The following is a 14,043-nucleotide window of genomic DNA, read 5'->3' as shown; positions in this document are numbered from 1 at the left end:
CAGGCTGTTGTATGCATCAGAATTTCTTTCCTTTTTCAAGGATGAATAATATGCCAATGTATGTCCACACCATATTTTGCTTATCCATGCTTCTGTTGATGAACACTTGAATGTGACTCTTCTATATTTTTATTGCTATGAGGAGAGGAAAAGGCAGGTCATCACACTGTGCCTGGATGTATCTTCACTGCCAAATGAGGGGCATTATACACTGTAACTAAAACTGCACACGAGTAGAAGTTGCAGTCAACCAGATTGCTCCAGAATTCTCTAGCGTGGGAATCTCTAATCATGGAGAAATGCAAGCGAGCCTGTCCATCATCAACAGGGAATATCAACAGGGAGAGGGCCGAGTTGCTTCACTCTTAAAGACCTTCAGCTCTGTAATTCTGGAGGGGATGGAAAGTGGATGGAAGAATCCAGAAAACGGAATCAGAAACTGGCTACGTGACTGTAATAGAACGGAATGACACGAGTGATCCAAGTAAATACAGTGGCAGATTTCTCTCTAGAGATGTAGGTTTTTCTGCAGATGACTCTGGGGCAACCTCAGGCTGCAAGAAAGAGAATGACTAAGTCCTAGGTCTCCCTATCCCACTGATGTCTACCAGGGTCATTCTGCTTTGATTGGCTTTACATTTTCAGATCTTTTTCTAGGTTTTGACCAAAAAACAAAGCATTCATTAAATTCCTTGACCCATGCAATGAGAATTAACCTATACTGAGGGCTGGCTGCTCTTCTCAGCGCTTAATATGCGTTGTGTCATTTAACTCTCACCACAACCCCACAATGTAGGCACCACTGTTATCTCCATTTCACAGATGAGAACACTGAGACTTAGAGAAATGCAGTCACTCACCCAGAGTCATACCTTTACATACTGGGAGCAGGTTCATTGATTCCTGGGGCTGGTTCTGATGCTGCAATTGCCTACAAAGGGTAGTCAGGCATCTAGATGATTTTTGGTGTCTTTAGATTGGAAAGAGGAATTTGTGCTTAGTATTTCTATTCAAATATTAACAGATGAAATAAATTATACTAAAGCTTTATTATTTCAGTCATTTAATAAATAATATATTTTTAGAGTTCTCTTTCCCGTCTTGCAAGATGGCGGGTGAAAAAGCTCCCGCTGCAAAGCCGGACGCTACCAAGAAATCTCCAGCCAAGAAAGCCGATCATGCCCGCGGCAAGGCGAAGAAGAAGACCCTCGCGGAGAAGAAGCCCAAGAAGGGGAAGCCCCACTGCAGCCGAAACCCCGTCCTGGTGAGAGGGATTGGCAGATACTCCCGCTCCGCCATGTACTCCAGGAAGGCCCTGTACAAGAGAAAGTACGCGGCTCCCAAGTCCAGGATTGAGAGGAAGAAGAAGAGGGAGAAGGTGCTGGCTACCGTCACGAAACCAGTTGGTGGCGACAAGAATGGTGGCACCAGGGTGGTCAAGCTTCGCAAAATGCCGCGGTACTATCCCACCGAAGATGTCCCTCGGAAGCTGTTGAGCCACGGCAAAAAGCCCTTCAGTCAGCACGTGAGGAAGCTGCGGGCCAGCATCACCCCTGGGACCATCCTCATCATCCTCACGGGGCGCCACAGGGGCAAGAGGGTGGTTTTCCTGAAGCAGCTGAGCAGTGGTTTGCTGCTTGTGACTGGGCCTCTTTCCCTGAATCGGGTTCCCCTGCATAGAACACACCAGAAATTTGTCATCGCCACCTCCACAAAAATTGACATCAGCGGTGTGAAAATCCCGAAGCATCTCACCGATGCTTATTTCAAGAAGAAGAAGCTGCGGAAGCCCAGACACCAGGAAGGCGAGGTCTTCGACACCGAGAAGGAGAAATACGAGATAACAGAGCAGCGCAAGGTTGATCAGAAAGCTGTGGATTCGCAAATACTGCCGAAGATCAAGGCTGTGCCGCAGCTCCAGGGATACCTGCGGTCTATCTTTGCTCTAACGAACGGAGTTTACCCTCACAAACTGGTGTTCTGATTTCGGAGGGGAAGCTCATTAAATAACGAACAACAACAACAACAACAACAAAATAATAATATATTTTTAAAATTTATTTGAAAGGCAGAGAGAGGGAGAAATACAGACAGACACAGAGATATCGTCTATCTACTGATTCACTCCTTAAATGCTCACAAGAGCCAGGACTGGACTACACCACTGAAGCCAAGAGACAAGAACTCAATCTGGATCTCCCAGGTGGACTGCAGGAACCCAACCACTCCAGTTATTGTCGTAGGGGAAGTCCCTGGCAAGGCTTGTTCCAGGTTTTTGTCTCCATGTGAGAAAGAATTCAAAGAAGAGACATAGAAAAGGTGAACAGGAAAGCAAGATTTATTTGAAGGGAAAGTGCACTCTCAAGGCACAAGAGTGAGCACAGTTGGCTGTAATTTATAAGATTTGGGGTAAATCTTTGATAGAATAGGGGGTGGTGCCTGGGGCAGGGCTTAACTGAATATTCAAAGGAGGTGGAGTTTGGGATAGAGCTTAAGTACCACTGGTTTCTGTGCCCCTTTTTGATAATCCTAGACATGTTCTAGTGTCAAGTGACTGTTGGGTAATTTCATTTTCATCACAGGCGCCCAGCCTGCACCCATTTTGGATATTTCTAGCCAGTGAAGTCCCTGCAGCTGCAGCTGCATAGGAGTTGCAGGGCTGGGCAGCACCTGTGGGGCTGCAGCGCAGGTGCTGGCCGTCTTCACTTCCTTGCTACCTCCCTGCTGACATCAGTATCCTTACCGCCTCCCAGGACGTGCACCAGCAGGACAGTGGAATCAGGACTGGAGCCAAGACTTGAAATTAGACACTCAGATGTGGCTTGCGGGTGTCCCAAGGAATGCATTAACCTCTGTGCCAAAGGCCTGCCCCCTTTAATGAGTAATTGATGACACTGCAGTGAGCCTGAAGGTCTCCCCCTCCCCTCCCTACCCCCTCTCTCATGAAGCCTCCCCAGGTCCACACAGTGACCACACTGTCCAGCTCCTGAAAGCACCATGAGTTTTTCTCGCTTCCTGACTTCAGCAGTGTCATCTGTCATTGAGACCACCACCCTGCACTTGGATGGACTGCAGAAGCTCTGCCCAGCTCTCCAGAGGTCAATACATCATAACTTCTGTTACATCATAACTTCTATTTGGTGACAAAGATATACTGATTTGAAATGCCCACAGGAGCAAGTAAAAGGGATGGGAACTACTGGTCAGGAAAGAGGGAATGGAATGTAAAATCCTTTGGAAAAGTCAACAGACCCGCTAAGGTCATCTCAGCCTAGAGTTCTTCAAGACTCACCTGGAGGGAGACACTAACTGCAAGGAACAGTGGTGTTGGCCAGGTACTCCACACAGAAAAATACAAGGTAATAAAGCATGCTTACTTAGATGATTTTATAAGCACTGCTATTATCCATGGAGAAAAAATGCACTGTGAAGCTCAGGGTGCGGAGGACTCTCCTCCTGTGTGTGCACCCAAGCCTTATTCAGTAGTTTGGACAAAAGTCTGATGAAATGTAAAATTACTCTACTTAATCTGAATTTCTCATGCAATGCGTGTTAATATTTGTCTTCTTTTTTTTTTAACCTAAGTGGCTCAATTGTTAAGTTTTCCATCACATAACCACTGAATATGCAAGATATAAACCACAGGCAATTAAATGATAGCCAAGGAAGTAGGGCTGACTTGATTAAGCTGGTGTGTTGTTAAGATTAGGGACACAGCTCCAGCCCACCACTGAGCAAAATAGTATCTCCTGCTGAGGGCCCCCCATTCCCAAGACATAGCAAATGCCCTGGGTGCTGGCAGATAGCTGCAGTAGTGGGAAGGGGTTTGAGGGGCAGCCCGCAAATCCCTCCCCACCACCTCTGCCTAATCCTATGCTAGTTTTGTGTCACTACAGCGAAATGCATGAGGCAGGCTAGCTCAAAAAGGAAAGATTTCTTTTGGCTCATGGCAGTGCTGGGTCACAGTTCAAGGCTGCTGAGTCCCTTTGATTCAGCCTCTGGGGGTGATGTTCTTGCTTGCAGAAACCCAAGGTGCACAGCGTATGACACGGCAAAGAGACAGGGAGCACACATGTCTGTCTCGGCCCCTCTGTCATCTCCCTCTCCTTATAAAGTTTCTCAGTCGGTGGTCTTGCTCTTCTTAGGGAGGCATCAAGAGTCAATGGTGGGACCCCAGCCTAATCACCTAATCTCATCTTCATCACGTAACGAAAGGCTGGGACATCTAAACACCGGAACTGAGTGCTTCTGCTTTCTTGGGACCATTTACTTTTTTTTTTTAACTTTTATTTAATGAATATAGATTTCCAAAGTACAGCTTATGGACTACATTGGCTTCCCCCACCCCCCCATGACTTCCCTCCCACCCGCAACCCTCCCCTTTCCCGCTCTCTCTCCCCTTCCATTCATATCAAGATTCATTTTCAATTTTCTGTATATACAGAAGATCAGTTTAGTATACATTAAGTAAAGAATTCAACAGTTTGCACCCCCATAGAAACACAAAGTGAAATATACTGTTTGAGTACTCGTTATAGCATTAAATCTCAATGTACAGCACATTAAGGACAGAGATCCTACATGAGGAGTAAGTGCACAGTGACTCCTGTTGTTGACTTTACCAATTGACACTCCTGTCTATGGCATCAGTAATATCAGTAATCTCCCTATGCTCCAGTCATGAGTTTCCAAGGCGATGGAAGCCTTTTGAGTTCTCCGACTCTTATCTTGTTTAGACAAGGTCATAGTCAAAGTGGAGGTTCTCTCCTCCCTTCAGAGAAAGGTACCTCCTTCTTTGAAGACCTGTTCTTTCCACTGGGATCTCACTCACAGATATCTCACAGAGATCTTTCATTTAGGTTGTTTTTTGTTTGTTTGTTTTTGTTTTTTTGCCAGAGTGTCTTGGCTTTCCATGCCTGAAGTACTTTCATGGGCTTTTCAGCCGGATCCGAATGCCTTTAGGGCTGATTCTGAGGCCAGAGTGCTGTTTAGGACATCTGCCATTCTATGAGTCTGCTGTGTATCTCCCTTCCCATGTTGGATCGCTCTCCCCTTTATTTATTCTATTGGTTAGTATTAGCAGGTACTAGACTTGTTTATGTGATCCCTTTGACTCTTAGTCCTTTCATTATGATCAATTGTGAACTGAAATTGATCTCTTGGACTAGTGAGATGGCATTGGTACATGCCACCTTGATGGGATTGAATTGGAATCCCCTGGTATGTTTCTAACTCTACCATTTGGGGCAAGTCAGCTTGAGCATGTCCCAAATTGTACATCTCTTCCCTCTCTTATTCCCACTCTTATATTTAACAGGGATCACATTTCAGTTAAATTTCAACACTTAAGGATAGCTGTGTATTAATTACAGAATTAAACCAGTCATATTAAGTAGAACAGACAAAAAAAATACTAAGAGGGATAATGTGTTAAGTTGTTCATTAACAGTCAGGGCTATGCTGATCAAGTCACCATTTCTCATAGTGTCCATTTCACTTTAACAGGTTTCCTTTTTGGTGTTCAGTCAGTTGTCACCGATCAGGGAGAACATATGATATTTGTCCCTTTGGGACTGGCTTATTTCACTCAGCATGATGTGTTCCAGATTCCTCCATTTTGTTGCAAATGACTGGATTTCATTGTTTCTTACTGCGGTATAGTATTCTAAAGAGTACATATCCCATAATTTCTTTATCCAGTCTACTGTTGATGGGCATTTAGGTTGGTTCCAGAGGACCATTTACTTACAACTTGGGATATAAACTCCTGTCTGAGATCAGCGGTCAACAATTTTCAAACCATAATACACCAGGCTGTGTGTTCCTTTGGCTCCTGGACCTTTTATTTCTTGGAAGCATTGAGTATAACATGGGTGTGATACAGGGGGAAGAGGAGGAATCCCCGAGACACACCATGGAGTTGGCGTATTCCCTCTTGCTTTGTTGATGGCCCCTTTTCCATTTCCTTCCAGGACTCCCTTTCCTGTGCCCAGCCCCTGGAGGTTGTGACTCCCACATTTTCATTCCTACTTCTTAGTTTTTTGTTCAGCAGTGAGAAGATGATGCTCAAGCCCTGGAAAATAGAACCAGTGCCAGGTGGTCCTACAAGTTAATGAGGACAGCTAGTTGTAAAAGGGGTTGGAAGAGCTGCAAGGCCAAACAGTTGGGCCAATCCAGAGAGCACAATAACAGACCAATATCAACACTCCTAGGTCAGAGGAATAATGGCAGCAAGTGGCAATGTCAGAGCCCCAGGGCCAGGGCTACCTATAGAAGCTGAAGTCATGGGAGAGGCTGTCCGGCTGGGAACTAGAGCCATCGAGAAAGACACAATACCCCTGGATACAGCACTGGAAACACAGGGGAGTGGAGGTGGAAGAATCTTACTGTCCTGTTCCCTGCCTTCCCTTCTCCTTTAGGGTCTCCCGCTGGGTGAAGCCAGGCAGGAGCCAACAACACTTAAAAAAAAATCCAATAACCAGAAGGTGAAGGACAGTGAATGGATCTAAGAGGAAGCAACGAATAAGAGCTAGTGCTTATGCCCTTAAATCCCTAATTATGAAGGGGTAAGGAGCATCTGAAGATTTAGGTTTACTATTCCTTCTGGAAAAGTAATGGGTCTTTAATTAATGTCTCATCAAGCAATGAATAATCTACCTGGAATCTTCCTAGAAATTCTCAACCTTCATAAGGTTTTTCAACTCAATACAGAAGTCTCAACTTCTTTTTAAATAGAGGTCATTTTGGGTTGATTTATTTTATTTTATTTTTTAGGATTTATTTATTTGCTTGAAAGGCAGTTATAAAGAGGCAGATGCAGAGAGAGAAAGAGAGAGGTCTTCCATCTGTTGGTTCACTCTCCAAATGGCCATAATGGTGAGAGCTGGGCCAATCTGAAGCCAGGGGCCTGGAGCTTCTTCCAGGTCTCCCACATGGGTGAAGGGTCCCAAGGACCTGGGCCATCTTTTACTGCTTTCCCAGGCCATAGCAGAGAGCTGGATCGGAAGTGGAGCAGTCAGGACTTGAAATAGCGTCCATATGGGATGTCGGCATTGCAGGCAGGGGCTTTATACCTACTACACCACAGCACTGGCCCCGTAGTCTCAACATCTTAATTCTTTCAGAAACTATTCTAAATACTTTCTTTTTTAGTTAATATCTTCCTTCATTCAGATGGGGAAGCATTTCATCCCAAATGCTTTCATATGTAGCACGTCACTGGACACATTGATCATTCTGGTGATGGGAGTTAAGGATGAACGTATTGAGCCCACTATATAGATGAGGAAATAGAATCTTAGAGATCTGGAGACACCCAGGGGCTCTGTGACTTGTCAGGGAAGAATGAAAATGGAATGTAGATCTTCTGTATGGAAGCCAGCAACCATGGTAAAGTGGGTCAAAAGGGAGAAAGGGAAAGGAGGTAGAGGTGAAAGCTAGAGTATGTGTTTATCTGACATTTGACTGAATTTTTTTCTGTAAGAATGGGAGGAGAGGGGCCAGCTCTCTGGTATAGTGAGCTAGGCCTCTCCACCTGTGGCACTGGAATCCCACATGGGCATTGGTTCATGTCCTGGCTGCTTCTCTTTCAGTCCAGCTCTCTGCTGTGGCTTGGAAAAGCAGTGGAAGATGACCTAAGTCCTTAGGACCCTGCGCCTGTGTGGGAGACCCAGAAGAAGCTCCTGGATCCTGACTTTGGATTGGCTCAACTCTGGTTATTGGAGCCATCTGGGAAGTGAACCAGAGGATGGAAGACTTCTCTCTCTCTCTACCACTGCCTTTCTCTGTAATTCTACCTCTCAAATAAATAAATAAATATTAAAAAATAGAAAAGAATGGGAGGAGAGGCCAACATGGCTTAGTGGGTTAAGCCACTGCCTGTGATGCTGGCATCCTGTGTGAGTGCAAGTTCATACTGGCTGCTCCGTTCCAATCCAGCTCCCTGCTAATGGCCTGGGAAAGCAGCAGAAGATGGCCTAAGTGAGTCCCTGACACCCATGTAGGGAGACCAAGAAGAAGCTCCTAGCTCCTGGCTTCAGTCTGGCCCAGCCCTGGCCACTGGGGCCATTTGGGAAGTGAACCAATGGATGGAAGATATCTCTTTCTCTCTCTGGTTCTTCCTCTCTGTAACTCTGACTTTCAAATAAATAAATAAATAAATAATAAATCTTTTTAAAAATTGAAAGTCTATATTCATTGAACACTAACTCCCCCTTCTACCCTTCTCCCACCCTCTAGCATTCTACTTCCTGTCTGTATGGATTTCACTGATCTAAGTACCTCATATACATGGAATCATACAGTACTGTACTTGAATTTTTGTGTCTGACCTATTTCAGTTAGCATAATGTCTAGCAAAATTCCCTTCCATCTGGGGGCAGAGTAATATGGTTTTGTATGGATATACCCTATTTTCTTATCCATTCATTTATCAATGGACACTTGGGTTGTTTCCACGTTTTAGCTATTGTAAGTACCGTCATTTTGGATGTGGGTATACAGATGTCTCTGAGACGCTGTTTTTAATTCTTTTGGGTATAAGCCCAGAATTGGAACTGCTGAATCATACAGTAATTCTATTTTTAATTTTTTGAGGAAATGTCACGTAGCAGCTTCACCATTTTGCATTCTCATCAACAGTGCACAAATGTCCCAATTTTTCCACATCTGTGCCAATGCTTCCTTTCTTCTTTTCTTCTTCCTTCCTTCCTTTCTTTCTTTGTGACACCCAATGGGTGTGAAGCAGTCCCTCATCATAGCTTTGATTTGCATTTTTTAAATGATGAGTGACCTTGAGCATTTTTTTCATGTGATTATTGGCCATTTGTGTATCTTCTTTGGAGAAATGTCTATTCAAATTCTTTGCCCACGTTTGAGTTGAATCATTTGGGTGGGGTTCTGTTTGTTTGTATGGAAAGTCATTACTTTTTATCTCTCTGGAATTTTCAACAAATGCCTACTATAGATTTTGCAGGTGCCTGGCTATGTGCTGAGTTCTAGAGATGCACTCTTGAGAAAGAAAGAATTGTTCCCCTCAGTGTGCTCCCTATATAGAGGCCTCTTCAGATCGAATGGTTCCTCCTGCTGTTGAGAGAGCAAAGAATGTGCTGGGTGTGAAATGGGAGGGGCAAAGTCTGGAGAGTTCCCTGAATTCAAGACTCTTTCCCTGATTCCTACATAGCCACTCATTCTACATCTCCATGGTTTTTTTTTTTGGGGGGGGGGGGGTTGGAGGAAATGCAAGATTAAGCTCTTTTTTTATGTTTTGGAGATGTGAGTCTTTTTGATGGGCTAACAAAGCCTATCATGAAAAGGACAAAAGGAAAGCGTGTTTTATGAGAGGTAGAGAGCAATGGAGGAAGAGGAGAAAAGCCACGGAGATTCCCCTGGTTTTGGAGGGAGCAGAGGCCTGTAAGATACGCTGGGAAGGCTGACTGAGCACTGTTCTAGACCAGCTTCCTCGTGGGGTGGCTGAACCTTAGCGTCTTCTTGCTGGTGTGCAGGGGATTCTCAGATGCTGACAGATTTCCCAGACCTCTGCAGAGTGACCAGGTCCAAGAAACTAATGGGAAAGTGGACAGAGAGGCTTGAGTGGAGAGCAGGGTGGGCTGGAGGCCAGAGCTCTTCCCTCTTTTTGTTCTGCATTCTGAATTCTACTCCAAGTCCAGCAAAGACTGAGAAGCGATTTCCCATCAACCTCATGCACTTGTGGCTTAAAGGAAAAGTTAAGCTGAAGGATGAAAGATCTAGCATTGTGGTAGCCATAGCCTGAGTTTTAGGACTGACAGTCATGCCTGTGGTGGGTACAGTAGTTGTTGACTTAAGACAGAGTTACGCCAATTGAAAATAAAAGTTCTAAGTGCATTTGATACCCCTAACCTATCAAACTCATAGCTTAGCCTAGCCTGCTCTGAACACGCTCAGAACACTCACATCAGCCTACCGCTGGACAAAATCACCTAACATAAAGTCTACTTTATAATACTGTGTTGAGTATCTCATGAACTATATTGACCACTATACTGAAAGAGAAAAGCAGAGTGGTTGCATGGGTATGCTCTCCTCTCATCATCAAGTTGCAAACTGAACCATCGTTAAGTCAGGACCATCTATATTTCACTGGGATACTATTAAGAAAGCACCATAGAATCTGGCCACACGCTCACCTGTAATGGCTTTTCAGCTCAAACTCTCTGAATGGTGCTTACTGTCTCTTAACTCACAGGGTAATCCTTGGCTCCTCTGGTACATTGCTTCACACTCCGTCCAGGAATTCAAGGTGAGCCCCACTGGTGGTTTCCAAGGAGAAAGACAGTTTTGGAATCTTTGGTTCCTTACCCAGGGAGCTTTGAGGCAGAGTTTGCGCTCCTGCAGGAGTTACAATGTTGCCATCTCATTTAATGGGTAATATGCACAGGGATAGGTTAGATTGCCTCCATTATTCAAGGAGCTACATGTGCCTGGTAGCAACAATTACCAAGTCGCATAAATACAACAAAGTTAATTAAAATGTTAGCTGATATAAATAACCTAAGGTTATTGAACATTGTTCCATTTTGAATTAATAAATACGCAAAGGTAATGTTTATAATTAAAGCTATAATTTATCTTCATGCTCTGTTTGTTTAATAGCAGTGGTAATATAACGCTACATGCAGAAACGTAGTAATAGATTTGTTTAGCACTGACATTATAAACAAATGTCTCAGTCTATTTATTCTAAGTTATGATACAGATTCTTTTCACATGCATCTGATGGCCTTTAAACCATTTAAAATGAACTGCATTAACGTAATCTAATCTTGATACTGAACATAACATTTCAGTTTGAATTATCCTGAATCCATGATCCATTTTATTACTCACAAAGCACTTTATACATTTATGATAATGGCAAACCTTGCTCTGTTATTTAAATCCCATTTCAAAAGGGATGTTATTTTTTTTAAATAAATAAACCCCACACATTTGGGGCAGTAAAGTACAAATAAGGAAAAGTCCGCGCCCAGCTAGCCCTTTGACAAAGCAAACAATTCAGATTTTTATGACATTAGCAAATAATAAAGGGAAGAACTGACATTTACAGTTGATGAAATTTTATGTTATAACAGATGATGAAAATGGAATGAAAATCACACGGAAAAATGTGTCCACGCGGCTCGGCCATTCTGAGGAAGTCTCTACCTGTGGCCTGTCTTTGGGGATACCTCTCCCACTTTGACCTTTCTGCAGCCCTCGTGAAGTCCCTGGGGGTACCCTGGGGGGAAGCCTCACTCCGCCCGCCCGGGAGCCTGGGCGACCCCTGCCCGGTCTCTCCCCTTCTCTTTCATCCTGCCCTCTCGCCACTCCCTCGTCCCTCCCTGCCATTCGCCAGCTGCGGGACTCCAGGGGACCCTGACTCTCCACCCTCTCATTTAAATTATAATCAGCGCTCGGCCCACTCGCCCGGACGCTTGCAGGGCGCTTTGGTAGAAAAAGTTCTGTATTTCTTGCTGCTGTTCTTCTAGTTTCTTTTTCCTTAGCATAGCTTCTTGTTTCTCCAACTCCTTAATCCTTTTTAAAATAAATGTTTCTTCTGGGTTTATTTGTAGTCCCTGGAAGGAGTTTCACTTTATTTCAGTAGGACAATTTCATTGGCTGTCTTAGAAACGGTTGCCCCTTAAGTCAAATAAACAACCCAAATAATTTTTTAAAAAGACATTTATTTCTTTCTTTTAAAGGAAGCTGAAATGCAGCCAGCCTATTTTTGGAGAAAGAATGGACCAAAGAGGTTTTTTTTTTTTTTCTTTTTAAATTTTAAACAGATTACACACTTTGAAAAATCCTAAAAGGATTTTAATACTGCAACCTCAGAAATATGGGAAGGATTTAAATTTGGGATTATAAGCCATCCCAGTGCAAAATCCTCCTGTGAGCAAACAGCACATTCTAGGGGACGAGTGTCGTCGCAATGTCCACGCGGGCCGCCTCTCCAGGTGGGCTGTGGGCCCAGCGGTGCCTCCCTGAGCCAGGGATGTTGGGATGCCTACTGTCAGACGTCTCCAGCCCTCCGCAGAGGCTCAGAGGAGGGAGCTGAAATGGGTGTCTGCATCCGTATGTGTTAGCCACAAGCTCTGAGCAAAGAGGCAACGGGCTTGCGTAAGAGAAGGCTATGGTACAAGAAAGAAAATACGACAGGCTTCAGCCCTCTTACATTCCCTTTAGATTCAGATTTTCCAAATTGCACCCTAGTTTGATCCTTTTCCATGAGGGACATCTCAGGATTATGTAAATGAAGTGAAGTGAAGTGAAGTTGGCGGGGTAAAATCCTTGCCCTCCTCAATTCTGGTTTCTAGTGGCCATGAAGCTTGTCTTCTTTTAAAGATTTATTTTATTTTCTTGAAAGTCAGAGTTACAGAGAGAAATATATATATATATATACATCTATCTATCTATCTATCTATATATAGAGAGATCTTCCATCTGCTAGTTCACTCCCCAAATGACCCACAAAGGCTTGTGCTGAACTCAGGAGCCAGGAGCTTCTTCTGGGTCTCCCACGTGGGTAGCAGGGGCCCAAGTACTTGGGTCTCTCTCTGCAGCTTTCCCAGACACATTAGCAGGGAACTGGACTGGAAGTGGAGCAGCCAGGACTCGAACCACTATCCATATGGGATGCTGGTGCTGCAGGCGGCAGCTTAACCCCAGAAGCTTGACTTTTACGTGATGCTGTTGCTCTGTTTTTTCCCCCTACAATATTAGAAATAAAAGAGCTCATTGATGTTATACAGTCTGGTGGACTTAAAACTACAAAAACAACACAATTCTGTGTGCATGTGTATTTATGTATGGAGAATTAGCCTTCTGAATCCTAGCCAACCATTGATCAAAATATTCAGAAAAAAATTGATTCTGATCAGAACGTGCACAGACTTTTTTTTTTTTGCCATTATTCCCTAAACAATATAACAACTATTTACATATCATTTATATTATATTAGGTATTATAAGGAATCCAATGCTGATTTAAAGTCTACCAGAGGGTATACATAGAATTATATGCCAAGACTGTGCCATTTTATGTGAAAGACTTGAGGATCCACAGATTTTAGTATCCTACGGGTGGTCCTGGAATCTATCCTTACAGATACTGAGGGATGGCTGTATTTATCTCTCTCTCAGGCACTTTTTAAGAAAGATTTATTTGTTTATTTGAAAGTCAGAGTTACACGGACAAAGAAGGAAAGGCAAAGAAAGAGAGAGAGATAGAGAGAGAGAGAGAGAGTGTCTTCCACTCGCTAGTTCACTCCCCAATTGGCTGCAACGGCTGGAGTTGCACCTATCTGAAGCCAGGAGCCAGGAGCTTCTTCCAGGTCTTCCACGCGGGTGCAGGGGCCCTAGCACTTGGACCATCTTCTGCTGCTTTCCCAGGCCATAGCAGAAAGTTGGAGCAGAAGTGGAGGAGCGACCAGGACTCGAACCGGCACCCATATGGGATGCCGGCACTGCAGGTGGCGACTTTACCTGCTATGCCACAGTGCCAGCTCCTCTCAGGCACTTTTAACCCAAAGATTCCACCTAGAAGTCTAGCATGTGGAATAGGAAAGAGGAAGATTTCTGTTAATTTTGGCATTGATAGGCAGTGTGGACTCTCTCATCTCATGCTTTCTCTGGTCTCCCGTGGAGACATCTTTATCAGACTCTAGAGATCCGCACAAGAGTTAGATCTCTGAGGTACTGCATCCTCTTCTTTTTCTGCCCTTTGTCACTGAATGAGTGAAAGGGGCTTGCTCACGGAGGAAAGGGAAGGGGGGTTGCCCAGGGGCCTCCATACATCTGTGGCGGATCCGGGCTGCAAACCTACTTGCTGCAGCTTTGAGATGAGATGTCCTTCTCCAAGGCCGTCACCCAGGAACTTTGGGTTTTGCTCTCCACAACTACTCCAAGAGGCTAAGAACCCCAACTGGGGCCTAAATATGGACTGATACATTCGGCGACCAAATTTAGAGCCAGGAGCTTTGGTGGAGCAATTGGAACGTTTGGTTCCTAGTAGACCTCAGAAGA

General features: G+C 44.3%; 1 pseudogene across 1 annotated transcript; it reads left to right on the top strand.

Annotated features, from left to right (window-relative positions):
- Positions 1–1,081: 1,081 nt before the first annotated feature.
- Positions 1,082–2,037, top strand: LOC100353259 (large ribosomal subunit protein eL6 pseudogene; annotated as a pseudogene). Its single transcript, XR_016224863.1, has one exon. The product of XR_016224863.1 is annotated as a large ribosomal subunit protein eL6 pseudogene (transcript).
- Positions 2,038–14,043: the final 12,006 nt, after the last annotated feature.

The sequence above is a fragment of the Oryctolagus cuniculus genome, chromosome 18, assembly GCF_051225735.1.
Source record: "Oryctolagus cuniculus isolate XC-2025 breed Fujian yellow rabbit chromosome 18, ASM5122573v1, whole genome shotgun sequence".
In the NCBI taxonomy this organism is placed as follows: domain Eukaryota; kingdom Metazoa; phylum Chordata; class Mammalia; order Lagomorpha; family Leporidae; genus Oryctolagus; species Oryctolagus cuniculus.
The sequence above is the reverse complement of the archived record's forward strand: the minus strand, read 5'-3'. Positions and strand labels throughout refer to the sequence as shown.